This window comes from Rhinopithecus roxellana, chromosome 9 (assembly GCF_007565055.1).
Source record: "Rhinopithecus roxellana isolate Shanxi Qingling chromosome 9, ASM756505v1, whole genome shotgun sequence".
In the NCBI taxonomy this organism is placed as follows: domain Eukaryota; kingdom Metazoa; phylum Chordata; class Mammalia; order Primates; family Cercopithecidae; genus Rhinopithecus; species Rhinopithecus roxellana.
In genome coordinates this window covers 64,622,783-64,650,310 of record NC_044557.1, presented here as the reverse complement: position 1 = coordinate 64,650,310, position 27,528 = coordinate 64,622,783, and the positions used below count along the sequence as shown (strand labels likewise).

Below are 27,528 nucleotides of genomic sequence, written 5' to 3'. Positions count from 1 at the left end.
TAATGTGTGGTACATGAAATATTTTTTATTATGCTTATTTCGAATTGCCAGGTAGATGGCCAGCCTGACATTCAAAAGTATTTTATCAGCCCCTAAATGTCAGTATTTCCCTAACTATTTAAATCAGTAGAAGACATTTTTGCTATTAAGAATAAAAAGTTGTAATGTAAAATGGACTAAATGCCAGATAATGTGCTAAACAAGTCTTTTAAATTTTTAACTTAATATTTCTAACAGAATTTTTTTTTTTTTTTTTTTTTTTTGGAGATGGGAGTTGCACTCTTGTTGCCCAGGCTGGAGTGCAATGGCACAATCTTGGTTCACTGCAACCACCGCCTCCTGGGTTCACGCGATTCTCCTGCCTCAGCCTCCTGAGTAGCTGGGATTACAGGCATGTGCCACCACACCCAGCAGCTAATTTTGTATTTTTAGTAGAGATGGGGTTTCTCTATGTTGGTCAGGCTGGTCTTGAGCTCCCAACCTCAGGTGATCCGCCTGCCTCAGCCTCCCAAAGTGCTGGGATTACAGGCATGAGCGCTGCGCCCAGCTTTAACATATTTTTATAAGCAAATCATTTATAAATATGGGTGACTATTCTTTACAAATCCAATTGTGACGTGCTGGTAATTTGATGGCACTGCAATTATGGCCCACAATGAAAATTGTAAAATAATTGCCTGAGGAACCAAGCTCATGTGCACTAAAAAAAAAAGAGAGGCAGGGATTCTTAGAAGATTGTTAGAAGTATAGAGCAGTGAGTTTTTTGGAGATGGAGTCTTGCTCTGTTGCCCAGGTTGGAGTGCAGTGGTGCAATATCTGCTCACTACAACCTCCATCTCCTAGGTTCAAATGATTTTACTGCCTCAGCCTCCCCAGTGGCTGGGACTACAGGCACCCGCCACCGTGCCTGGCTGATTTTTGTATTTTTAGTAGAGACAGAGTTTCACCATGTTGCCCAGAGTAGTCTTGAGCTCCTGAGCTCAGGCAGTCCAGTTATCCTGCCTCGGCCTCCCAAAGTGCTAGGATTGCAGGTGTGAGTCACTGTGCCCGGCTGATAAGCCTGTTTTTTAATCAACCAATTTTAAAAAAATTTACCAGAGCCAACTCGGAATTAACATTTGTAACTGCTAATATTGAGTATATGTATGTGTTTACTTATCAAGCAAACTCTTTACTTGTCCTATCTCATTTAATTCTTAAAACCACCCTATGAAATTGGTTCAGTAATATGTTCCGATTTTGCAGATGAGGAAACTGAAGCATCAAACTGAACTGTTACTTGTCCAAAGTCACAGAGTAAGTTGGGGTGGAGCTGGGCTTTAAATCCAAGCCGACATACAGACTCTAGAGTTCACGCTTTTAGGCTTGGCATAAACTGCCTATAAACTATAAAAAAGTAAAACTCCATAAAATCTCAGGTGCTTGGACTACCTTCAGTCTGAGAGATGGGGGATGGGGAGACACAGGTAGCAAATTTTTATGTTTATTAAAGCATGAAATATAAAGCAAAAACAAAGATGCTTTTGTTTTTTTTAATTTAAATTTTTATTTTTTTACGGAATCTCACTGTCACCCAGGCTGGAGTGCAGTGGTGCGATCTCAGCTAACTGCAGCCTCCACCTCCCAGGTTGAAGCATGTCTCCTGCGCCAGCCTCCCAAGTAGCTGGTACTACAGGCGCATGTCACCACACCTAGCTAATTTTTGTATTTTTAGTAGAGATGGGGTTTTACCATGTTGCTCAGGCAAATCTCGAACTCCTGACCTCAAGTGATCCGCCTGCCTTGGCTTCCTAATGTGCAAAGATGCTTTTTTGTTGTCATATTTTAAGGCAGTCAAAAGGAATGAGAAAGTCATTGTTTAGAAGAAAAGGAATCCTAGTGACGAGTTGTCTTGAAAGAGAAGAAAAAAGAAAGTTAAAAAACAAACAGAAGAAAAAGGAGATCTTTACCCGTGCTGGGTATAAAATTCTAAATCAGGATACTTCCTTTGAGCATCTTCGACTGCCTGGGGAATATCAGACATTCCTTTAGTGGCCTTGTGATCATTTTGCTGAGCTTGTTCATATTCCTGTTCTAGGTTCTCTTAGAATTGATAAATAGACTTAATGAAAACCTTTTAATTACCATGAGGTTTTAATAGAACATGTGAAATTAATGTTCTGACCTTGTATTGCACTTCTGTGCCAATTAGGAAGATGTCTCAACCTTTTCTCAACAGTTATTAAGAAATATGTTAGATAAAACACCGATTACTACTGCTAAAGAAGAACTTTCCAACAAATTGGAAATGTTTTCTTTCAGATAAGTAACACAGACTGCCAGTTAAGTAGCAAAGCCCAATCTAGAACTCCCGGCTCTCGGACATCAGGGTCTGTGCTATTAACTTGTTTAATTTTGCTTTTATTTCTCTTGCTATTTATGGAGACAAGAATGTTTGATATTTTCTTTACCAATTATATTAATGAATAATAACTACTGTCATTTAAACTTAGCTTTCATCTGATCTCATGGAGATGACATAGATGTTTTGTGCCATGTGAGTGTAAACACTGATCCTGTTCCAGCTCTTTCCTTGAAGAAACAAACCAGTGGACTTGGAGAGGTGGTGTTATTTATCGTGTGTGAATGGAGCCAGAAGACATCTAGCATACCATAAATAAGCTCCCCTTGAAGAATTTCCTTCTAATCACATCTTTGATACATGGCAGTTTGGGAACATCACCCCTTGCCTTGCTTTGGGTTTTAAAAAAATATTATTCTTTGTTTTTACTACACCCAGATTTTATGCATGATATTTTAATGGAGTTATCATTTATGTACAATTGATATGGCTTTATGATTTTTGACCAATGTTTATTTTTATTTTTCATTTTTCTTTTTTTTTTGACACGGAATTTCGCTCTTGTCGCCAGGCTGGAGTGCAGGGATAAGACCTCGGCTCACTGCAACCTCCACCTCTTGGGTTCAAGCGATTCTCCTGCCTCAGCCTTCTGAGTAGCTGGGATTACAGGTGCCCACCACCACGTCCAGCTAATTTTTTATATTTTTAGTAGAGAAGGGGTTTGTCATGTTGGGCAGGCTGGTCTTGAACTCCTGACCTCAGGTGATCACCCACCTCGGCCTCCCAAGGTGCTGAGATTACAGGCATGAGCCACCACCCCTGGCCTATTGTATTTTAGTTTTTGAGACAGTCTTGCTCTGTCACCCAGTCGAGTGCAGTGGCGCAATCTCGGCTCACTGCAACCTCTGCCTCCCGGGTTCAAGCAATTCTCCTGCCTCAGCCTCCGAGTAGCTGGGATTACAGGCGCCCGCCACCACGCCCAGCTAATTTTTTATATTTTTAGTGGAGACCGGGTTTTGCCATGTTGGTCAGGCTGGTCTCAAACTCCTCAGGTGGTCTCAAACCTCAGGTGATCCACCAGCCTCGGCCTTCCAAAGTGCTAGGATTACAGGCGTGAGCCACCGTGCCTGGCCCTGACCAATGTTTATATCCTGTAATCACTCATATAAAAATGTAGAACATTTCCAGTACCTCAGAGGGTTCCCTTGGGCCCCTACTCAGTTAATATTTGCCCCCTTCCCCAAAGGTAGACATTCTTCCTATGTCCTATATTTGTGGTAGCTGTTTTGAATTTCATGTAAATAAATACACACATATTGACTTGTGCTTGTCTGCTTTTGTCCAACATCATGTCTGAGATTTCTCCGTATTATATGTAGCAGTAGTTAGCTCCTGTGTTGCCGCATAGTACTCCATGTATGAATATACCACAATTTATTCCTTCTATTGATGATGGAAACTTGGGTTTTTAGTTCTTGGCTGTTAGACAAAAAACAAGCTTGTGACTAGGTCTCTGAATCACAATAAGGCAGCAAGCTGGATATTGTGTGCTGCAGTGATGATTGCTCTGCTAAGGCCACCAGCAATCTACAACTTGATTTATTGCGTTGAAACAAGGCCAAAAACTCCAGAGACAATGTAACATTGATAATTGCAGGACAATCAATGTTTTCATATTGATTCCCAAACAAGGGGAAAATGTCTTCAAAAGCTCTGTAAAATCAGAGCAAGTCTTAAAATGAGAACAATTACTGTCTTCATAAAATGAAATGTCTTGAAATGTATGCTATTACTACTTTGTGACTTCAAAACAAAGCTACGTATAATTTCCTTTCTCTTAATTCACCTTTTCTCAGGCGTTAGGAAGGGGTTTTGGTATTTAAAGAAGAAAAAGACTACAACGCTAATGACAACTACGACGATAAAAACAATGACGATGATTCAGGAATTTGCATTGATACCCACCCCTGATGTTTGAATCCTAGATGGGGTGACTCCAGCAAAATGGAAAAAGCATATAGAGCCAGGCCTATCTCTCTAAGAGCACTTAAGAGTAGGGGCATGACTGGGGTATTCTCTCTCGCTTTACTGCTTGGCACATTCGGTAAATACTTGTTGAATGAATTCAGTAAATACTTGAATGAATGGTTCAAACATGAGATACCATTTTTCTTCAGGTTATGAATTTCTAAAATTAGAAAATGATTACTTGAGACATGGCATACTTCTTTTCAATGAAATAATTCAAGCCTAAAATTGCAAGAATAATATTCAGAGTTTTCATATATCCTTTACCCAGATTTATCAGTGTTTAACATTTTGCCACATATTCTTTTTTTCATTTCCTGCATATATATATATATATTTTTTTCTGAACCATTTTAGAATAGGTTGCATATATCATTTCCCTTTACCTCTTACTACTTTAAAAAATTCTTTATATATATAATTTATAGATGGGGGTCTTGCTATGTTGTCCAGGCTGGTCTTGAACTCCTGGGCTCAAGCAGTTCTCCCACCTTGGCCTCCCAAAGTGTTGGGATAACAGGCATGAGCCACTGCGCCTGGCCCCCTCTTCTTATTTGTGTATTTCCTGAGAACAAAGGGGTTCTCTTATATAGCTATACACCAATTATTACATTCAGGAATTTAACATTGAAAAAATCATAAGTCTTCTTACCTCAACTTTTTCAATTGCTCTGATAATGTTCATGAAATTTTTTTCCCTCCAGTCCAGGATGATGTTTTGCATTTTGTTGTTTTTTGTTTGTTTTGTTTTCTTTAGTCTGCAACTGTTCCTCAGCCTTTTAGTAGCTTTCATTAAATTAATCCTTATTTTATAAATGTTCTTCAGGTTGAGTTTGTTATGCATTTCCTTAAGATTAGATTTCAGCAGGCCGGGCGCGGTGGCTCAAGCCTGTAATCCCAGCACTTTGGGAGGCCGAGACGGGCGGATCACAAGGTCAGGAGATCGAGACCATCCTGGCTAACACGGTGAAACCCCGTCTCTACTAAAAAATACAAAAAACTAGCCGGGCGAGGTGGCGGGCGCCTGTAGTCCCAGCTACTCGGGAGGCTGAGGCAGGAGAATGGTGTGAACCTGGGAGGCGGAGCTTGCAGTGAGCTGAGATCCAACCACTGCACTCCAGCCTCGGCGACAGAGCAAGACTCCGTCTCAAAAAAAAAAAAAAAAAAAAAAAAAAATTAGATTTCAGCTAACTTATTTCCAACCCAAATAATGTATTTTTTTTCCAGTGTATCACATCCTGAGGCACATTTTGTTCCTCTCTTCCTCATTGGTGATCATTTTGATTAAGGTGATGTCTGTTTTCTGTACTGTAGAGTTACTATTTTACCTTTTGTAACGAATTAGCAGTTACAAAGTGGAGAGACACTTTGAAACTATTTAAATATTCTGTTCCTCACCAAACTTTCCCCCTAGATTTAGCATTCATTAATTATTCTTGCTTGGACCAACCTTTACGAGGATGGTTGAGAATGGTGATTTTCCAATTTCATAAGGTTGGTTGACAATGGTGATTTTCCAATTTCATAACTCCCTTCACATGTTATCAGTTGGTATAAGGAAGGGCACCTCCCATACTTATTGATTGATTGATTATCAGTATGACCTAAAGAATTCTTGTTTTATAACCAGAGTTATAATCCATTATATTCTTAGTTTGATGCTCACATTTTCTCACACTTGGCCAGTGGTAGCCCGTTCAAATTGGGTCCTGTGTGCATTTAACAATCTCCCATCATGTTTTGAACACTTTCTCACTTCTTGGCTTAACAAGATGTTCGAGATTTATTTTGTACTTCCCTTACCCCAGCCCTGGGACCAGACATTCCTCTAAGGAGTAAAAACCAAGATAAGGCTTTAGGTGTGCTCATTGCAACTGATTTGACATTGCTTCTAAGCCCTTTCAGAGTTAGGAAATTTAAGAGTTATAAAAGTCCATGCTGATAAGTCTCAATCTCAATCCAACCTCCAATTTTTTTTTTTTTTTTTTTGAGATGGAGTCTCGCTCTCTCACCCAGGCTGGAGTGCAATGGTGTAATCTCCGTCTCCTGGGCTCAAGCAATTCTCCCACCTCAGCCTCCCAAGTAACTGCCACCACAGGTGTGTGCCACCGTGCCTGGCTAATTTTTAATTTTTTTTTTTTTTTTTTGTAGAGAGAGGATTTCCCCATGTTGTTCAAAGTGGTCTCAAACTACTGGGCTCAAGGGATCCTCCTGCCTCAGCCTCCCAAAATGCTGGGATTCCAGGTATGAGCCACTGTGCCCGGCCTAATTTTATTATTTATTTATTTATTTATTTATTTATTTATTTATTTATTTATTTATGACAGTGTCTCACTCACTCAGGCTGGAGTGCAGTAGTGTGATTACAGCTCACTGCAGCCTCAACCTCCTGGGTTCAAGCCATCCTGCCACCTCAGCCTCTGGAGTAGCTGGGACCACAGGTGTATGCCACCACGCCTGGCTAATTTTTTAAAATTTTTTGTTGAGATGGGAGTCTCACCATGTTGCGCATGCTGGTCTCAAACTCCTGGGCTTAAACAATCCACCTACCTTGGCCTCCCAAGTGCTAGGATTACAGGCGTGAACCACTGTGCCTGGCCCAGTGTAATTTTAATCTGCATTTCTCTTACTATGAGTGAAGCTAAACATTTATATGTGTGTGTGTGTGTGTGTATATATATATATGAGCATATATATATATGAGCATATATATACACATATATATATGCTTTTTTTTCTTTTTCTTTTTTTGAGACAGAGTCTGTCATGCAGGCTGGAGTACAGTGGGGCAAACGCGGCTCACTGCAGTCTCAACATTAACATCCTGGGTTCAAGCCATTCTCCCACCTCAGCCTCCCAAGTAGCTGAGACCACAGGTGTGACCCACACATATATATATGTAGACCACTTTTATATCTTTTTGAATTGTCTGTTCATGCCTTTTGGCCATTGTGCTATTGGGTTTTTGGACTTTTTGTCCTGCTCAATTTTAAAGACAGTTTTATGTGCTGTATCAGGGATAGTAACCATTTGTCTGTGATGTATGTCGGGAATACTTCCTCCCAATTTGTATTTTGTCTTTTAAGTTTATTTACAGTGATTTTTTTTGTCATGCAAAAGTTTTTTTATGTAGTCAAATTTATCAATCTTTCATTTCATTTAGATTTTGAGTCATAATGAGAAAGACTTTTCCTACACCCATTTTATGGAGAAATTTGCCCACGTTTTCTTCCACTATTTTTAGTTTCGTTTTTTACATTTAGATCTTTGATCTATTTGGAGTTTATGCTTGTGTGAAAAGATCGTGTGAAGAATGGATCTAATTTTACCTTTTCCCAAATGGCTGTCCAGTATTTTGTTTTTCTTTCTCTTTTTCTCCCTAAGCCAGACAGATTTGGCATGTTTGGTTGTTTGAATATCATTTATTTAAAAGTCCACCTTTTCCCTGGTAACTTCTGGTACCACCTTTATCATACACTAAATTTCTATTTGTAATTGTGTCTATTTCTGGGCTTCCTATTCTGTTTCATTAGTCTGTCTATTCATGCTCCACAACCATACTCTATCATACCAGCTTTGTAATGTGGTTTAATGTCTTACAGGACTGGTATCTCCTCAGAGCCCTTCCTTCTTAGTTTTCCTAGCTATCCTCACATATTTATTTTTCTATATGATCATTTCAATTTATCTATCTCCAGAAAAAAAAAAAAACCTTTTGAGAATTATATTTGGATCACATTAAATTTATATATTGACTTAGAATTGAAATCTTTTTTTTTTCTTTTTGAGACTGAGCCTCACTCCGTTGCCCAGTCTGGAGTGCAGTGGTGTGATCTCAGCTCACTGCAGCCCTCTGCCTCCCAGGTTCAAGCGATTCTCATGCCTCAGCCTCCCAAGTAGCTGGGACTACAGGCGTGTGGGCCACCATGTCCAACTAAGTTTTGTATTTTTAGTAGAGACAGAGTTTCACCAGGTTAGCCAGGCTGGTCTTGAACTCCTGATCTCAAGTGATTCTCCCACCTTGTCCTCCCTCTCAAAGTGCTGGGATTATAGGCATGAGCCACCACACCCCGCCTAGAATTGAAATCTTAATGAAGCTGAGATATCCTAGGCAAGGACAGAAGTCTTTCTTTTTGTTTAAGTTCACTTTCAGGTCTTTCAAGAGTGTTTCATAGTTTCATTCATATAGGTTTTGAACATTTCTTGTTAAGTTTTATTTCTATTTTAGCTTTTTGTTGCTTTTGTAAATGGGGTTTTTTCTTCCACCATTATATATCCCAACTGGTTATTACTTGTGTATATGAAAAAACATTACTTGTTCTGATTTTTATATGTTATTTTTATATACTGCTGCACTGATTTTTTTTTTAAATTGAGTTTATCATTTTTTCCCAGGGTCTCAGGTGTGCTATCATGTCATGTACAAATAGAGATACTTTCACTTCTTCTTTTCTTCTAATTTTTATGCCTTTGCTTTGTCTAATTATTGGTCAAATACCTGTTGTGTAAATACTAGTGGGCCGGGTATGGTGGCTCACACCTGTAATCTCAGCACTTTGGGAGGCCTAGATGTGCGGATCACTTGAGGTCAGGAGTTTGAGACCAGCTTGACCACCATGGTGAAACCCCCATCTCTACTAAAAATACAAAAATTAGCCACGAGTGGTAGCAGTTACCTGTAATCTCAGCTACTTTGGAGACTGAGGTGGGAGAATTGCTTGAATCCGGGAGGTGGAGGTTGCAGTGAGCTGATATCCCGTCACTGCACTCAGCCTGGGCAACAGAGCCAGACTCTGTCTCAAAAAATAAATAAATAAATAAATAAATAAATAAATAAATAAATAAATAAATAAAGTAGTGGAGACAGTAGGAATCTTTGTCTTGTTTCTGACCTTAGTCGAAAAGTCTTTAGTATTTCACTGTTATGTAAGATGCCAGCTTTAGGATGGAGATATGTATCTCCATATACCTACACACACACGTAATTTATATAGGAGATACGTGCATATAAATATATGTACTGATATATATATTTTGAATAAAGTAAAATATATGTGTATGTATGTTCATGTATGCATATCCATTATGAATTGTGTCTTTTAGTATTAAACATGTCCTTTGACACATTTAATACCTTATTGCTAGATATGTAATGTTATGTTTTTCTTTATGTAGTACATCTTCTTTACTATTTTTCCTTTTGGTATTTAGGAACGTTTTCATTTTTGTTCTAATTATGTTACTTTTTTTTTTTTTTTTTTTTGAGATGGGGTCTCACTGTGTTGCCTGGGCTGGAGTGCAGTGGTGTGATTACTGCTCGCTTCAGTCTCAAATTCCCAGGCTCAAGTGATCCTCCCACTTCAGCCTCCCAAGTAGCTGAGACAACCACTTATCACCATGCTTGACTAATTTATTTTTTATTTTTTGAAGAGATGAGGTCTCACTATGGTGCCCAGACTGGTCTTAAACTTTGGGGCTCAGGCAACTCTCCTGCCTCAATCTCCCAAAGTGCCAGGATTGCAACCATGAACTACCGAGCCCAGCCCACCTGTTTTTGTTTATTTGTTTGTTTCCGTGACAGAATCTTGCTCTGTCATCCAGGCTGGAGTGCAATGGCACGATCTCTGCTCACTGCAACCTCCGCCTCCCGGGTTTAAGCAATTCTTCTGCCTCAGCCTCCCAAGTAGCTGGGATTACAGGCATGTGCCACCACGCCCGGCTAATTTTTGTATTTTTAGTACAGATGGGGTTTCACCATGTTGGCCAGGCTGGTCTTGAACTTGTGACCTCGTGATCCCCCTGCCTCGGCCTCCCAAAGTGCTGGGATTATAGGCATGAGTCACCGCGCCTGGCCCTTTTTTTTTTTTTTTTTTTTAACTAAACCTTTTATTATCTGGTCTGTCAATTTTTTAATGGTATCAACTTACAGTCTAACACTCAATGATCTTATTCTACTTTCCCTTCTCTCTCCTCTCTCGCTTCTCCTCTCAATTTTTTGTTTGTTTGTTTGTTTTGCCCTTTTCTCTTTTTATTTTGGAAACTTGCAAATGTGTACGAAAGTATATAAAGTAATGTAATAAGGCCGGTGTTCCTATCACCTGCTTTCAACAACTCTCAACATGTGGTTCATTTTCTTTCATTTACATTTCCCCAATTCACATGTCCCTAGATTATTCTGAAGCAAATTTCAAACCTCATATCATTTTATCTGTAACTATTTCAAAGTATATATAAAGATAAAGACTTTAAAATTACTGCCACAATACCATTATCCCAGTTAAAATAAATGAATAAGAATTCCTTTTTCTCTCTCTTTCTCCTTTTTTTCTGAGACAGTCTCACTCTGTCACACAGGCTGGAGTGCAGTGGCAGTATCTCAGCTCACTGCAACCTCCACCTCCTGGGTTCAAGCGATTCTCCTGCCTCTGCCTCCCGATTAGCTGAGACTACAGGTGTGTGCCTCCATGGCCAGCTAATTTTTGTATTTTTAGTAGAGACAGGGTTTCACCATGTTGGCCATGATGGTCTCAAACTCCTGACCTCAAGTGATCAGCCTGCCTCAGTGTCCCAAAGTGCTGGAATTACAGGCGTGAGCCACCATACCCTGTCAAGAATACCTTAATATAAAATATCCAGTGAGTGTTCATATATCTCCAGTTGTTTTATAATTTTTTTACATGTTGTTTGTCTGAATTAAGGTTTAAATAAGTTCTAGTTATTTGTGTTGGTCAACATATCTCTTAAGCTTCTTTTAATTTAAAGGTTCCTGTTACTGATGACTAGGAATTCTGGACACTTTTTTTCTTGCATATTGGCCATATCTCTTATGAAGTGTCTGTTCAAGACTTTTGCCCAATTATTTTTAATTGGGTTTTTGTCTCCTCATTGCTGAGATGTAGAATTTCTTTATACGTTCTGGATACAAGTCCTTTGTCATGTACATCTGTCTTGAATATAGTCTCCCATTCTATATGTCTAATAGACAACTTATCTATTCATTCTCTTCATGGCATCTTTTGATGAGCAGAAGGTTTTAATTTGGATAAAGTCCAGTGTATTTTTTTTTTTTTTTTTTTTTTTTTTTGAGACAAAGTCTCACTCCGTTGCCCAGACTGAAGTGCAGTGGCACAATCTTGGCTTACTGCAACCTGCACCTCCCAAGTTCAAGCGATTCTCCTGCTTCAGCCTCCTCTGTAGCTGGGATTACAGGTGCAGACCACCGTGCCTAGCTAATTTTTATATTTTTAGTACAGAGGTGGTTTCACCATATTGGTCAGACTGGCCTCAAACTCCTGGCCTCCAGTGATCCACCCACCCCAGCCTCCCAAAATGCTGGGATTACAGGCGTGAGCCACTGCCCCCGGACATGTTATACTGAATATTTTAAGTATATTTTATTATACTTAATTTTACTATATTTATATATTATACTTAATTATGCTATAATTCATTATATTAAGTATATTAATATTTTAAATTTTAACAATTTAAAATAATATTTTTAACTGTTTGGAGGTGAGGTATGAAGAGGCACTAAACAGCACAACCTTAGAGGATAACCCAGTTACAGCATATTTTTTAAAGGTGTCTTCCTTGTTTTGTTCTTGCTCTTATTTTAAAACTAATAACTCCTTTTAAAAACTAACTCAGAATTCAGCAGAAAGTAAAAGTCCTTCATAATGGAGGGGGGTGGGGGGCGAGATGGCGAGTTAGGTCTGAAGTGAAACTTAAGTCCATTGCACCTAAAGAAAGATTTTACATTTTTAAACAAATCAAAACAATGATCTCCACATCCCCTACAACAGAGTAGCAGAATCAAAATGTCTTGCTTTTGTGCCAAGCTTTTTTAAATAATGGAATTTAATTTTTTTAATTTGAAACAATGACAAAGGCTGTGGAAAAGGTGGAAACACAGAACAAAAATTTATTTTCTAAACCATTTGAGAGTTGCTAACCTAATGCATCATACCCCAAACACATATTTATTTCCTAGAAACAAGGACGTTCTCCATAACCATGAGACCGCCATGGAAACGATCAGCACCATCGAATTCTCACGCCCCACTCAAGTTCCTTGATTACTTCAATAATGTCCTCCGTAGCAAAAGGATCTAGTTCAAAATCAGGAGCTACATTTTATTGTCGTGCCTAAAACATAAGAATTGCTCATTTACTTTGGAGCAGTTCTTCAGTCTATCCTTGATTTTCATGACCTTGACACTTTTGAACATTATAGACCAGTTATTCTCTAGAATATCTTTCAATCTGGATTTGTCAGATACCTCTTTATTATTAAACTGAAATGATACATTTTTGGTGGAAATATCACAGAATTGACATTGCACTCTCCTCATTACATCCTGTCTGGTGGCCTATGATTCTATTTTATCTCATTACCAATGACGTTCGTTTTGAGCATTTGATTAAGTTGTTATCTGCCACTGTAAAGTTGCTATTTTTCTCTTTATAATTACTATGTTGTAGGGAGGTATTTTGAAACTAAGTAAATGTTTCCTTGCCCATCAAACATTCCACCTGTTCACTGGTTTATTTGTATCTGTATGAGTTTATGGTTTCCTATTTTAGTCAATGAGTTATAATCTATTACTATCATTATTTAAATTTTTTTTTCTGTTTTCTTTGGTTCCCCAGCAGGAAACGATGACTATCATTATTAATTTTAGTGCTTAGATTGTCCCTGATGTGACTCGTGGCAGATCCTTCAAGTTGGCTTCTTTGACCTTTTGACATGTCCCTATTATTCATTGTATTTATTTATTTATTTATTTATTTATTTTTCGAAATGGAATCTCACCCTGTCACCCAGGCTGGAGTGCAGTGGTGTGATCTCAGCTCACTGCAACTTCTGCCTCCCAGGTTCAAGCGATTCTCTGCCTCGGCCTCACCTTGTTGGCCATGCTGGTTTTGAACTCCTGACCTTGTGATCAGCCTGCCTCAGCCTTCCAAAGTGTTGGGATTACAGGTGTGAGCCACCGTGCCCAGCTTACTTCCTGGCTTTATGGCACAAGATGTGCCAGTCTTGTCTAATACCCTCCCTGCCCCTGCCCTGCGGTTACCCATTTTTGCAAGAAGCCCTGGTTTCTTTTAGTGCAATATGGCATTTGGAAGCCAAGATCTGGGTGTCAGGTGTGCTCCTATACATCAGGGTGGTCACTGCACCTACGCTCCCTTTATGAACAGAACTAGGGAATGTAGGAAACACATCCAACACCTACTGAATCAGTCTGCAGTGTTAACAAGATCCCTAGGCAATTTGCATGCACTTTAAAGCTTTGGAAGCACTGCTCATCTACAGAGTAGACTCTGCTCTCCAAGCTAGCTCTCTGAGTGTCAGCCATCGTGTTGCACGTTAGCCATCATGTTTCAGTTCAGCCATCAGGAAGGAGGAGGGGAACAAAAGAATTCACTTCCTGTTGAGTTAGGTCCCTTGAATCCCAGAAGTCTCTCAGAACACTTCTGCTAATGTCTCATTATTTAGAACTTAGTCACATGCCTACATGCAAAGGAGACAGGGAAATCTAGTGTTTTAGTTGGGGGCCATTGCCCAGCTAAATAAAATTGATGTTCCTTTTTTTTTTTTTTTTGAGATGGAGTTTTGCTCTTGTCGCCTAGGCTGGAGTGCAGTGGCACGATCTCGGCTCACTGCAACCTCCACCTCCTGGCTTCAAGCAATTCTCCTGCCTCAGCCTCCCAAGTAGCTGGGATTACCAGGCATTCACCACCACACCCTGATAATTTTGTGTTTTTAGTAGAGATGGGGTTTCACCATGTTGGTCAGGCTGATCTCGAACTCCTGATCTCAGGTGATCCACGCACCTCGGCTTCCCAAAGTTCTGGGATTACAGGCGTGAGCCACCGCTCCTTGCCTTAATGTTGTGTTTCTAAGGAAAAAAAGGAGATGCTAGCTATTGGGTGGGTTATAAGAGTCTTTACACCTCTGGTCTCTCTTAGTAGCAGCCTGTGTGTCCTCTCAGCATACAGGGAAATTGTTGGTACCAGCAGCCAACACTGGGCACAACAACCCCAATCACCCTTATGTGGACAGCAGGGAAGTCACTATGGTCAGCCCACAGTTGAAGGACAAATGTAAAACCCCTACCTCAACTTACTTTCTTCGCTTTCTTTCGGGGGCGTGCGGGCGGCTGGCGGGCGGGGGGCGGAGGGAGCGGGCGGGGGGGAGGTGCGCCTTCCTTCTGCCCTTGCTTGCCTTTCTTGCGTTTTTTCTTTCTCTCTCTCTCTTTCTTTCTTTCTTTTCTCTTTTCTTTCTTTCTTTCTTTCTTCTTTCTTTCTCTTCTTCTTTCTTTTCCTTCCTCTTCTTCCTTTCTTCCTTCCTCTTTCTTTCTTTTTCTTTTCTTTCTTTCTTTTTTCTTTTCTTTTCTTTCTTTCTCTTCCTTCCTTCCTTCTCTTTCTTTCTTTCCCTTTCTTCTTTCTTTCTTTCTTTCTCTTTCTTCCTTTCTTGCTCTTTCTTTCTTTCTTTCTTTCTTCTTTCTTTCTTTCTTTCTTTCTTTCTTTCTTTCTTTCTTTCTTTCTTCTTTCTTTTTTCTTTCTTTCTTTCTTTTCTTTCTTTCTTTTCTTTCTTTCTTTCTTCTTTCTTTCTTTCTTTCTTTCTTTTCTTCTTTCTTTCTTCTTTCTTTCTTTCTTTCTTTCTTTCTTTCTCTTTCTTTCTTTCTTCTTCTTTTTCCTTCCCTTTCTTTCTTCCCTTCCCTTTCTTTATTTCTTGTATGGAATGCTTTGGAATTTGTGTCATCCTTGCACAGGAGCCATGCTAATCTCTGTATCATTCCAATTTTAGTACATATGCTGCCAACGCAAGCGCTCTTTCTTTCTTTTTTCTTTTCTTGAGACAGAGTCTTGCTGTGTCACCCAGGCTGGAGTGCAGTGCAGTCTCTGAGCAGTGTGATCTCTGCTCACTGCAACTTCCACCTCCCGGGTTCAAGCAATTCTCGTGCCTCAAGAAGCTGGGACTCATGCATCCCAAGAAGCTGGGACTACAGGCATGTGCCACCAAGCCCAGCTAATTTGTATTTTAGTAAAGATGGGGTTTCACCAAATTGGCCAGGCTGGTCTCGAACTTCTGACCTCATGTGGTCCACCCCCCTCAGCCTCCCAAAGTGCTGAGATTATAGGCATGAGCCACTGCACCTGTCCCCTTTCTCTCGTTCTCTCTTTCCTTCTTTCCATGAGTGCACTGGTACAATCATGGCTTACAGCACACTTAAACTCGCAGACTCCAGAGATCCTCCCACCTCAGCCTCCCAAGTAGCTGAGACTACAGGTACACACCACCATGCCTGGCTACTTTTTTTATTTTTTAAAGATGGCATCTTGTTGTGTTGCCCAGTCTGGTCTTGAACTTCTGGCCTCAAGTGATCCTTTCACCTCAGCCTCCCAAAAATGCTGAGATTACAGATGTGAGCCCCTGCGCCCAGCCCCAAATGCTCACTTTGATATAGACCCTGTTACCATCATGCCCACAAATCCTATCTTCTGCCTGGCCCCAAACTGGAGCCAGGGCCAGAATTCAAGGAGCAATAAGGTAGAAAAGAATGTTTGGAAGTCACTGTTTCACACAGTAGCTCAGCTGGCAGACTCTGGAAACAGACTGCTCAGGTTCAAATCCCAGTGCCACCACTTATCAGCTGTGGGGTTTTCAGTAAGTGATAGCTCTTTGCTAGGGCTCAGTGTACTTGTATTAAAATGGGGATGAGGCTGGGTTCAGTGGCTCATGCCCATAATCCCAGTGCTTTGGGAGACCAAGAGGTGGGTGATGGCTTGAGCTCAGGAGTTTGAGACCAGCCTGGGCAACATAAGGAGATCTCATCTCTACTTAAACAAAATTTTTAAAAAGTAAAAAAAAGTAAAAAACAAAAAGGCCAGGCACAGTGGCTCATGCCGGTAATCTAAGCACTTTGGGAGGCTGAACCCAGTGGATCACAAGGTCAAGAGATTGAGACCATCCTGGCCAAAATGGTGAAACCCCGTCTCTACTAAAAAGACAAAAATTAGCTGGGCGTGGTGGTGTGCGCCTGCAGTCCCAGCTACTCAGGAGGCAGGAGAATCACTTGAACCCGGGAGGCAGAGGTTGTAGTGAATCGAGATTGCGCCACTGCACCCCAGCCTGGTGACAAAGTGAGACTTCGTCTTAAAAAAAAAAAAAAAAAAAAAAGTGGGATGGGTATAGGGCTACCTCACAGGTTGTGGTGAAGATTTGATGGAAATAACTATTATACAAAGCTCGTGGAGCACCTGGCCCACAGTGAGCTCCCATACACCTTAGTTCTTATTACTAAGCAGAGACACCATAGCAAAGATAGTACTGCCCTGGAGGTGGCTGCCAAGCCTGACGGTGGGGTCAGGCCCACAGACCCGTTCCACAGAAAGTACAGAAACCACCAACTTGGAGGTGCCATCGATTTACTTAGTACTAAAGCATTAAGTAAAAAGCCCAGTATTTCCACCATTTTGGAGAAGATTGAAGCCAGCTCCATTTGCCATTCTACACCTCTGTGACAGACACCCAGGACTCTCCTGTTTTGTTATCGTGTAGACAGCGTATTTTCTTTACCCGAGTTTGCTTTTTTTTCTTGACTGCTCGAAGTATTTCCAACAGATTTTTTTTTTAAACAGTATTTTGGAAAAAAACAAGCAAGGAAACAAATTGACCTGCTAGATAGAGCATTTGACTTTGCACACATCCTCTGCAAGACAAAACCTGCAGCCACCCCTGCCCCTTTACAAGAACTTAGCAAACCCTCGCAAGTCTGCATCTGTCACTCGATACGTGAAAAGTGGCACTGTCGTTTTCTTAGACAAACATCCTGGCAGTTTGGCTTCTTTTACTTTGTCGTTAATACAACCGGTTTGGCTGAGTACCTTAGGGAACCTTGAAAGACCAGTTCTTATTATTTTAACTTCCTCCCTGGCTTATCATTTTGGTGTATAATTCGAACACCAAATGCCAATGGCCTCTAGGTACCACTGAAAGAAATACCTAAGATAAACAAAGACCATTTTTTCTTCTTAAGATCCATGTCTCCACATCACAATGGGGAAAGATTTAAAGAATGCCAAAGAGTGCATGAGTGTGTGTCTTTGTGGGTCTTTATGCAAAACTAGGATTAAATGTTCCTGTACAGTATGACTGTAGCTCATTCTGCCACTTCCAAGGCTGGCTGAAACTTTTGGAACTAATCTCACTGTCCTTTTAACCTCCAACTCAAGCTGGGGCCAAGATGCCACCTCAGGGGCCAGGGAAGTGGCTGAGAAGAGTAACAGTGCCCCTACTGGCGAGTGCTTATGACAGTGAATTTGACAGTAGGAAACCTTCCCCAGGGGGCTCCTGCAGCAGCTGGAACGTGACCTTTGGTGTCTTGCCCTATGGCTTATGCAAACTCATGTTTAATGGCAAATATAAATGTAGCAGTTACTGCTAAGTATCTCAGGGCAGCCAGAGACTGGCCACTCTGTTTTCCCTGCAGTGGCTGTGGTAGCTACAGCTGGGATCTATTCAGCCATTTTTTCCATCCTTCTTTTCCTGGTAACAGCACCACTTCTCTTCAGAAAATCTCTCCCAAACTCTACGTGAATCCAGTGAGTTTGATGAGCCACAGTATCTGATCCTGTCCATAGGGGTGAGAATGGGACCCAGCCAGGCCAAACTTAGTCCTGCATTCCTTTGGACATAGTTGAGTAAGCTAGAAAGCTGGATGTCATCTTTGACAACATCCTCTCCCTTACCTGCCATATCCAAGCTCCCAGATCTGCCAGTTTTGCCTCCTGGATCTCTTTCCTGTCCATCTCCTCAATCACCCAAGTCCCAGCTGTTATTATCTAACTTCTCAGTTAGTGTCCTCCTAACTGATGTTCTCACATTTGCTCCGGGCTACCTGCATGCAGTCTACTGCAGCTGGAGTCATTTTTTTTTTTTTTTTTTTTTTTTTTTTTTTGAGACGGAGTTTTGCTCTTGTTGCCCAGGCCAGAGTGCAATGGCGCAATCTTGGCTCACTGCCACCTCCATCTCCCGGGTTCAAGCGATTTTCCTGTCTCAGCCTCCTGAGTAGCTGGGATGACAGGCGCTCGCCACCATGCCCAGCTAATTTTTGTATCTTTAGTAGAGGCGGGGTTTCATCGTATTGGTCAGGCTGGTCTCGAACCCCTGACCTCAGGTAATCTGCCTGCCTTGGCCTCCCAAAGTGTTGGGATTACAGGTGTGAGCCACCATGCCCTGCCATGGAGTCATTCTTTCAAAGGACAAATACGATTGTGACACCTTACCCACCCCCAATTTTGGTCTCGGCTTCCTACAGCCTTAGGATAAATACAAAATTCCTTAATGTGGCCCATAAGCCCCATGGATTACTCCCCCTGCCTCTCCTGTCCCACCTTGTCCTGCTCTCTGCTGTTTTAGCTACTAGACATTCTTGCAGCCCCAGTTTCTGGTATTAACTAACATGCTGCTTTGTACATAGCAGTTCTTCCATCCCAAATGCCCTCTCCCTAACCCTCCACCTAGGTAATTCATCCTTTTTGTCTTAGTGCAAGCATCATTTCCTTAGGGAAGCTTTTCCCAACCTCCAAGGTCAAATCCTCCATGTACACTCTCAAAGTACCACCTATCTCCTTTGCAAAGCACTTGCCACAGTGCAGCTTCACACTTGCTGGCTAATTGATTTACGTTTGTCTCCCCAGTGATTATGAACTCCATGGGGCTAGGCCTAGTACCATTTTTTGCTCATATTTGTTGAATGATTGGCAGTAAATGAATTGGTCCAAGAGGTGGTCATCCAACATAAATCAGGCCAACTGGAGCCTTTCCCCCAAATTTCCCAAATCAAACTGGGAGGCGAGTTGCTCTCCTTTCCTCTGGGATCATAAGATACAAGGAGGCAGGTTCGGGGTTGCAGATGACTATCTTTCCTGCCTTATATGCTCACCTGTCTACAAAATAAAACCTGGCAAGTAGAGAGGAGAGAAGGTCCTGCCAGGTAGGGTCCCTCACTCCATCCCCAGGTCTCTGGGCGCAGGAACTTTTCCTTCAGTTCTCCAAGCCTCCCAAGTCATTCCCAGTTGTGAAAGCCAATAGCTCTCCAGTTTATGCAAGCTTGTTTGAGTTGGGGTTTTGTCACTCACAAAATAAAGATCTCTGGCTAAGGCAAGTTAACCCAGTGGCCTGAGTCTAGAGATCCAGGACTGGAGAGACATTAGGTTAGGACGTTAGGGAAAAAACTGGCCTAAAGATAAGTTAAAACTTGTATCTGATATGGCTAACTTTGCCTACTACAATTAGACTGCACAGATGCCCATTGCTATCTGCCATAGGAAAAGTGTTCATAACCTGCTGGCAAGCATTTGTGGCATGGCTGAGATATTTCATTTGAATGCTGAGTACATGTCTGCACCAAACAAGCAGCCACATGTCTAAGCAGCCATCCGGGGATGCATCACCCATGCATTATGCACCTATGAGCAACACAGATGCTACAGGAAACAGTGAATAAGCTTCAGTCCTCTGAAGAGGTTTATAGCATAGTTTGTGAGGGAGTGTGGCATAGACATAAATAGAAAGACAGAAAGTGCCCAGACCTCTGATGGAGCTCACTCCTGGAAGGCTGGTAATAACTAACATGCTGCTTTGTACATAGCGGTTCTTCCATCCAAAATGCCCTTTCCCTAACCCTCCACCTAGGTAACTCATCCTTTTTGTCTTAGTGCAAGCATCATTTCCTTGCATGAGGGGCCAGGCAGCATGCCCAGGAGCACAAACTTCAGAGCCAGGAAGACCTGGGTGTGAATGTCGGCTCTGCTGCTCACCGCCACTCGGGCTTACATCGTTTCCTCTGCTGTAAAATGGGGATAATCATGCCCTTGTGGGTAATCAGGAGGATTGACAGAGATAAAATACATAATCTCCCCAGCAGAGGAGCATTCAGCAAATTGAAGTAAGTGTTACCATATGCCCAGGTGATGCTTTGCAGCCCACCTAGAAAGTCCCAGGCCCAGATCATACTGTTTCACCCCCCTGAAAGACATAGCTCTTGAAATCCCAGCATTAGGGATTCAGTTTGCGGTTTATGGTTTGATTGCTGGAAGACCCCTGTTAAAATGTATACACGCTATTTGAAAGCGCTAATACTTTTTTTTTTTTTTTTTTTTTTGATACGGAGTTTCGCTCTTGTTGCCCAGGCTGGAGTGCAATGGCGTGATCTTGGCTCACTGCAACCTCTGCCGCCTGGGTTCAAGTGATTCTCCTGCCTCAGCCTCCCAAGTAGCTGTTATTACAGGCATGCGCCACTACGCCCGGCTAATTTTGTATTTTTAGTAGAGACTGGGTTTCACCATGTTGGTCAGGCTGGTCTTGAACTCCTGATCTCAGGTGATCCACCTACCTTGGCTTCCCAAAGTGTTGGGATTACAGGCGTGAGCCACCACTGTGCCTGGCCTAAAAGTGCAAATACTTTTATTTGTACTTTTTAATTAGTCATTGGAAGACATGGACACTTATCAAGGGTCAGTTACATTGATCAGCAAAGAGCAGAATAGGACTTGGAGAAGGAGGGAAATGATAACGCAGCCCTGCTGCATACCATGCACCGTGGATTGTGCTTCTCGCACCAAATTGACCTAAGCTCTTGGTGGCCCAGTTTCCACAACTGAAGACCCTAAGGACATTTAGTCAGGTATGGTGGCATGCACCTGTGGTCCCAGCTACTCAGGAGGCTGAGATAGGAGGATCACTTGAGCCTGGAGGTCAAGGCTGCAGTGAACCAAGATAGTGCCACTGCACTCCTGCCTGGGTGGCAGAGTGAGACCCTGTCTTAAAAAAAAAAAAAAAAAAAAGAGCACCTGTCTCATAGGATTGTTTTGATAATTAATCAAAAGCACTTGCCACAGTGCTTTAGCAAGCCAGCATTGGAGCCCAGGTGTCTGAGTAGCTAGGAAGCGCTTGAAGCCAAGGTCCATTTGGTGAAGGAACAGACAACAAAAGAGGAAAAGACCGGGCGCGGTGGCTCATGCCTGTAATCTTAGCACTTTGAGAGGCTGAGGCGGGAAGATCACGAGGTCAGGAGTTCGAGACCAGCCTGACCAACATGATAAAACCCCATCTCTACTAACAATACAAAAATTAACCAGGCATGGTGGCACATGCTTGTAATCCCAGTTACTCCGGAGGCTGAGGTAGGAGAATCTCTTGAACCTGGGAGGTGGAGGTTGCAGTGAGCCGAGATCGCACTACTGCACTCCAGCCTGGGTGACAGAGCAAAACTCCATCTCAGAAAATAAATAAATAAATAAATAAATAAATAAATAAATAAATAAATAAATAAAGGGGAAGAGAGGGCACTAAGATACTCTCCACCAGGAGCAGGTAAGGATGCTGTGCTAACACGACCATGTTGTACTGCTTCGCTGACTGAAAAGGCCACAGATGCAGCTGGAGCCTTTTACAGTGGCAACCTGAAAGAAAACGATGTGACCAGACCTCACTTACCTTCAAGAAATCTGTTCCTGAACTTTCACCAGTTCTGAGAATGTCACATTTCAAAGTGCTTTCTCTCCTCTTATACTTTCCAAGACCTGAGATGTGCTCTCTATCTGGATTCTAAGACAAATGAACTGAAGATAAAATGATGCAGGCAGGAAAGATACTTGGTTAAAAGATCTAAAAGCAACGTAAATACTGGGACTTCTTATTGCAACAGTCCACAGGGGGGCATTGCACGCCAGTTCATAATTTGTGGAATTTTCCATTCCATTGCTAGACACCAGAAGATGAAAAACAACTCCTGGACATAGACAAATGACAACTCCATTATTGTCTCGATGGGGAAACTTGCTGGTCTTCATTAATTCATGCTCCTCTTTCCTCCTCTGACTAGCAAGCAAGGGTTAATGAAAAAAAAATTATACTCACTCAGTCTGAGTCACTCCCACAGTTAGAGGAGGCTCCCCAGCTGCATCAGGGCCATCCAGGAGCTTTGACATGTGCTCGATTCCCAGGGCCTGTTGCTTGGATAACCTGATTTAATAGGCCTGAGGGAGGAGGTTGGGGGCATGGTAGAGACATGGTAGAGACTTTTTTTTTTTTTTTTTTTTTTTTTGGTGACGGAATCTTGCTCTGTCGCCCAGGCTGGAGCGCAGTGGCGCAATCTCGGCTCACAGCAAGCTCCGCCTCCCGGGTTCACGCCATTCTGCTGCCTCAGCCTCCCCAGCAGCTGGGACTACAGGCGTCCACCGCCACACCCGGCTAATTTTTTCATAGTTTTAGTAGAGACGGGGTTTCACTGTGTTAGCCAGAATGGTCCCGATCTCCTCCTGACCTCGTGATCCGCCCGCCTCGGCCTCCCAAAGTGCTGGAATTACAGGCATGAGCCACCGCGCTCGGCCTTTTATTTTTTTGTAAACGGCTTTATTGAGATACAATTCACATACCATACAATTCACCCTTTTAAAGTGTACAATTAAATGGTTTTTAGTATATCCATAGAGTTATGCCAAACAGCACCACAATCAATTTTAAAACATTTTAACCAACCCCAAAAAGAAATCCTGTGACCATTAGCTGTCACTCCCTAATCACCCTGTCTCCCCAGTCTCCCCAGTCCTAGGCACCCACTCATCCCTAACCTACTACATTCATTCCTTCTCTGAGAATTGTCTGAGCCTCTTCAGAGGAGTTCTTTCTAAGGGAAGGACTGAAAGCCATGTAGTTCTTCTATTCCTCTCTCTTTCTCTTTCTTTCTTTCTTTCTCTCTCTCTCTCTCTCTCTCTCTCTCTTTCTTTCTTTCTTTCTTTCTTTCTTTCTTTCTTTCTTTCTTTCTTTCTTTCTGTCTCTCTCTCTCTCCCCCTCCCTCCTTCCCTCCCTCCCTCTCTCTCTCTCTCTTTCACTCTCTTTCTTTCTTTCTTCTTTTTTGAAACAGAGTTTCACTCTTGTCACCCAGGCTGGAGTGCAATGGTGCGATCTCTAAAAAATTACCTGGATGTGGAGGCGGACACCTGTAGTCCCAGCTGCTGGGGAGGTTGGGGCAGCAGAATGGTGTATTTTTAGTAGAGATAGAGTTTCACCATGTTGGCCAGCTGGTCTCAAACTCCTGACCTCAGGTGATCTGCCTGCCTCAGTCTCCCAAAGTGCTGGAATGATAGGCGTAAACCACTGTACCTGGCTCACCTAATTTCTGTCTCTATAGATTTACCTAGCCTGCATATTTCATATAAATTGAGTCATATATTAATATTTTGTGATCTTTTGTGACTGGCTTCTTTCACTTTCCATAATGTTTCCAGGTTCATTCATGTTGTAGTATGTATCAATATTCCATTGTTTTTATGGATGAATAATATTCCATTGTATGGATATCCACATTTTTGATGGACATTTGGGCTCTTCCCACTTTTTGGCTATTGTTAATAATGCTGGTATGATTATTCATGTACAAGTTTTTGTGTGAACAGGCTTATTTTTAAAGTGCTCCCTGGTTGGGCACGGTGGCTCACACCTGTAATCCCAGCACTTTGGGAGGCTGAGGAGAGCAGATCGCCTGAGGTCAGGAGTTCAAGACCAGCCTGGTTAACATGGTGAAAACTGTCTCTACTAAAAATACAAAACTTAGCTGGGCATGGTGGCACATGCCTGTAGTTCTAGCTACTTGGGAGGCTGAGGCAGGATAATTGCTTGAACCTGGGAGGCAGAGGTTGCAGTGAGCCGAGATGGTGCCACTGCACTCCAGGATGGGTGACAGAGCAAGACTCCGTCTCAAAATAAATAAAATAAAATAAAGTGCTACCCTAGGAAGCTAAGGCAGGAAGATCTCTTGAGCCCAGGAGATTGAGGCTGCAGTGGGCCATGTTCATACCACTATACTCCAATCTGGGCAACAGAGTGAGACCCTGTCTCAAAAAACAAAAATAAAAATAAAGTGCTCCCCTAGGTCAGTGGCTGTCAGCCAGTCTTGATTTTTTTATCCCCAGAGGCAATGTGTGGAGATATTTTTGGTTGTCACACCTGGAGGAGGAGTGGTCCTGGCAGCAAACAGATAGCAGCTATGGATGCTGCTAAACATCCTACAGTGCACAGGGCAGCCTCCACAACAGTCATCCTGTGAAATGTCTATAGTGCCTGAGTTGAGAATCTCTGCCCCAGGTGACTCAGGTGCACAGCTAGGAGTTTGGGAAGCCCTGAGGGTCCTTATTCTCCCTTCCTCCAACTGAACCACATCTAGACAACTTCGAACCTTTCAAACCTCCGGCCTTGGCTCAGTGCAGTGGTTCATGCCTGTAATCCCAGCTTTGGGAGGCCAAAGGGGAGAATTGCTTAAGCCCAGGAGTTAGAGACCAGCCTAGGCAACATAGTGAGACCCCATCTCTACAAAAAAAAAAAATCAAGAAAATTAGCCAGGTGTGGTGATGCATGCTTGTAATCCCAGCTACTCAGAAGGCTGAGGCAGGAGGATTGCTTAAGCCCAGAAGGTTGAGGCTGCAGTGAGCTGTGATCACACCACTGCACTCCATCCTGGGTGGCAGAGCATGACCCTGTCTCTCAAGGAAGGAAGGAAGGAAGGAAGGAAGGAAGGAAGGAAGGAAGGCAGGCCAGCTTTATTTTTAAAAACTCTTCCAGAGAAAGAGGGGTTCTCCCCACCTTTTTTTTTTTTTTTTTTTTTTTTTTTTTTTTTTTTTTTTTTTTGAGACAGAGTCTCACTTTGCTGCCCAGGCTGGAGTGCAGTGGCATGATCTTGGCTCACTGCAATCTCCGCCCCCTGAGTTCAAGTGATTCTCCTGCCTCAGCCTCCCCAGTAGTTGGGATTACAGGTGCCTGCCACTGCGCCCAGCTAATTTTTGTATTTTTAGTAGAGACAGGGTTTCACCATCTTGGCCAGTCTGGTCTTGAACTCCTGACCTCGTGATGCATCTGCCTTCACCTCCCAAAGTGCTGGGATTATAGGCGTGATCCACCGCACCCGACCAAGAACCCATATTCCTTAGAACTCTTTCCAGGGTCTGAAATTTATTGTTTATAATAAGGGTTCTTAACCCAGGACTTAGGGCAGTAGGGAATTTATAAACCACCTGAAATAGTTTACAAAATTGTAGGCACATGTAAGTTTTCCTGGAGAGTGGGTCTTTATTCTAAGTAGGCATGGGAGCCAGATCCTTCATGTCTTCTAAATCAATTTTCTCTTATCCTGAGTTTTCTGCAGCAACCCAGATAATTGTTATCTGATGTCAATTAATCAAGACTCAGAGCTGAAAGGGAGTCACTGTGTGGATAAGATGGAGGTTAAGCAAATTAGTTTGTCCAAGGTCACCCTGTTGACTGGTGGCAGAGACTAGCCTAGACTTGTTCTCTATCTCTCATAGGAAAGGGGCCTTCAATAGAATATGGTTAGTGGTTAAGAGCAAGGGCCTTGGAGCCAGATGGCCTGGCCTGGCATCCCTGTGGTGCCACCTGTGGTTGTGTGAGCTTGGGCAACACACTTCTTTTTGTGCTTCAACTTCCTTATCTGAAAAATAGAACTAGTAGTAATAACCAACTAACATGGTTGGAAGAATTAAGTGATTCAAGTACTTAGAATGATACCTACCAACTGGAAGAGCTTCGTTAGTTTTTATTTACATGGTGCTGCTCTCTATTTTTAAAAACATATGAATAATAAATGTTAAAATATAAAACAGCTGGACATGGTGGCTCATGCCTATAATCCTAGCACTTTGGGAGGCCTAGGTAGGAGGATTGTGTGATATATATCACATATATAATATATATATCACATCTATATCATATATATCACACACATATTATATATTATATGTATATCATATATATTTTATATATGATATATAATATATATCATATATTTTATGTGTATATAACAATTAATGCTGACATCATTCTAAATGTAATATGATTTCCCATTGTCATGTCAGTGTAACTTTTTTGGATGGCTCTGATGTTCACTATATGATCTGTTGGATGGCAATAAGTGCTCTATAGGACAATAGCAGGGTAAGTGGGGCAGGAGTGAAGGGGTGGGAGGAGGGCATGGAGGGGTTTGCATAGGATGTTCAGAAAAGGCATCTCAGAGGAGGTGACATTTTAACAGAGACCTGAAGAAAGTGAGGGATGAGCCAGGTGGCCATCAGGGGAAAGAACATCAGGCAGAGAGAACAGCCAGTGCAGAGGCCCTAGAGTAGGGATTTGTTTGCTTCAGCCATGAGTCCAGAGTGACTTCCCCCAAGGAAGAGAGAGCAGGAAGAGATGAGGTCAGAAAAGGATGGGAGCAGGGTGAGTTACTATCCCATGTGAACTGCTGGAAGCTGGGTAGGAGTGATATGGCCTGGCTTATAGGAGGGGAAAAGGATAGAAGCAGAGGGACCAGTTGGAGTCTATGTTATTACTCCAGGTGAGAGAAAATGGTAGTTACACCAGGGTGGGTGTAGGAGAAGGTGAAAGGGGTGGAATTCTGGATATATTTTAAAGGAAAGCGAACAGGCTTTGTCAGTGGATGAGTTATGGAGTGTGTGAGGGAGAGAGAGAGTCCAGGGTGTCTCCAAAGCAAACAGTAGCCCCCTTCTACAACACAGTTCAACTCCTGTAAATATTAATATGTTAAGCTATATTTACACATTAAACATATTTAACTTTAAGCTCCTCGAATGCTAGACTAAGAAGCTAAATCTTTCCCAAATACTTAAGCCACTATAGGAAAGCTAATGAATTAAATGAATAACAACAGTGATTTGCTAGTTATCTCAAACATTACAATATTGTTAATAAACTTGAAAAAATGCCATTTTATTTTTCAACTTAAAATCTAATGTCTACAATTGAATACTCAATTGCACGTTTTACACTGGACTCCCAAGGCTAATATGTTGCATACCCTACCATGCCAAGTCCTCTTAAACATCACAAACATTGTATCATTGTAGGTGCCTATTGATAAATATTACATAGACCACTTCTAAATGTAACACAAAAACATTGATACAGTGGATTTAACTTTATTATCTCTAAGATTAAGTCTAAGAGTTTCCCGGGGTAAAGTCACATACCTGGGAAGGAAACATTCCAGGCAAACTAGGGGGTACCTTCTATTGACTGGGCTAAGATTACTGACCAATCAGATAGTTTTGACCAGAATGCA

The 27,528-nt window shown here is 42.0% G+C and overlaps 1 non-coding gene across 1 annotated transcript; it reads right to left on the bottom strand.

Annotated features, from left to right (window-relative positions):
• Positions 1–15,102: 15,102 nt before the first annotated feature.
• Positions 15,103–15,206, bottom strand: LOC115899771. The gene has a single exon (XR_004059378.1). It is a non-coding gene; the product is annotated as a U6 spliceosomal RNA (small nuclear RNA).
• Positions 15,207–27,528: the final 12,322 nt, after the last annotated feature.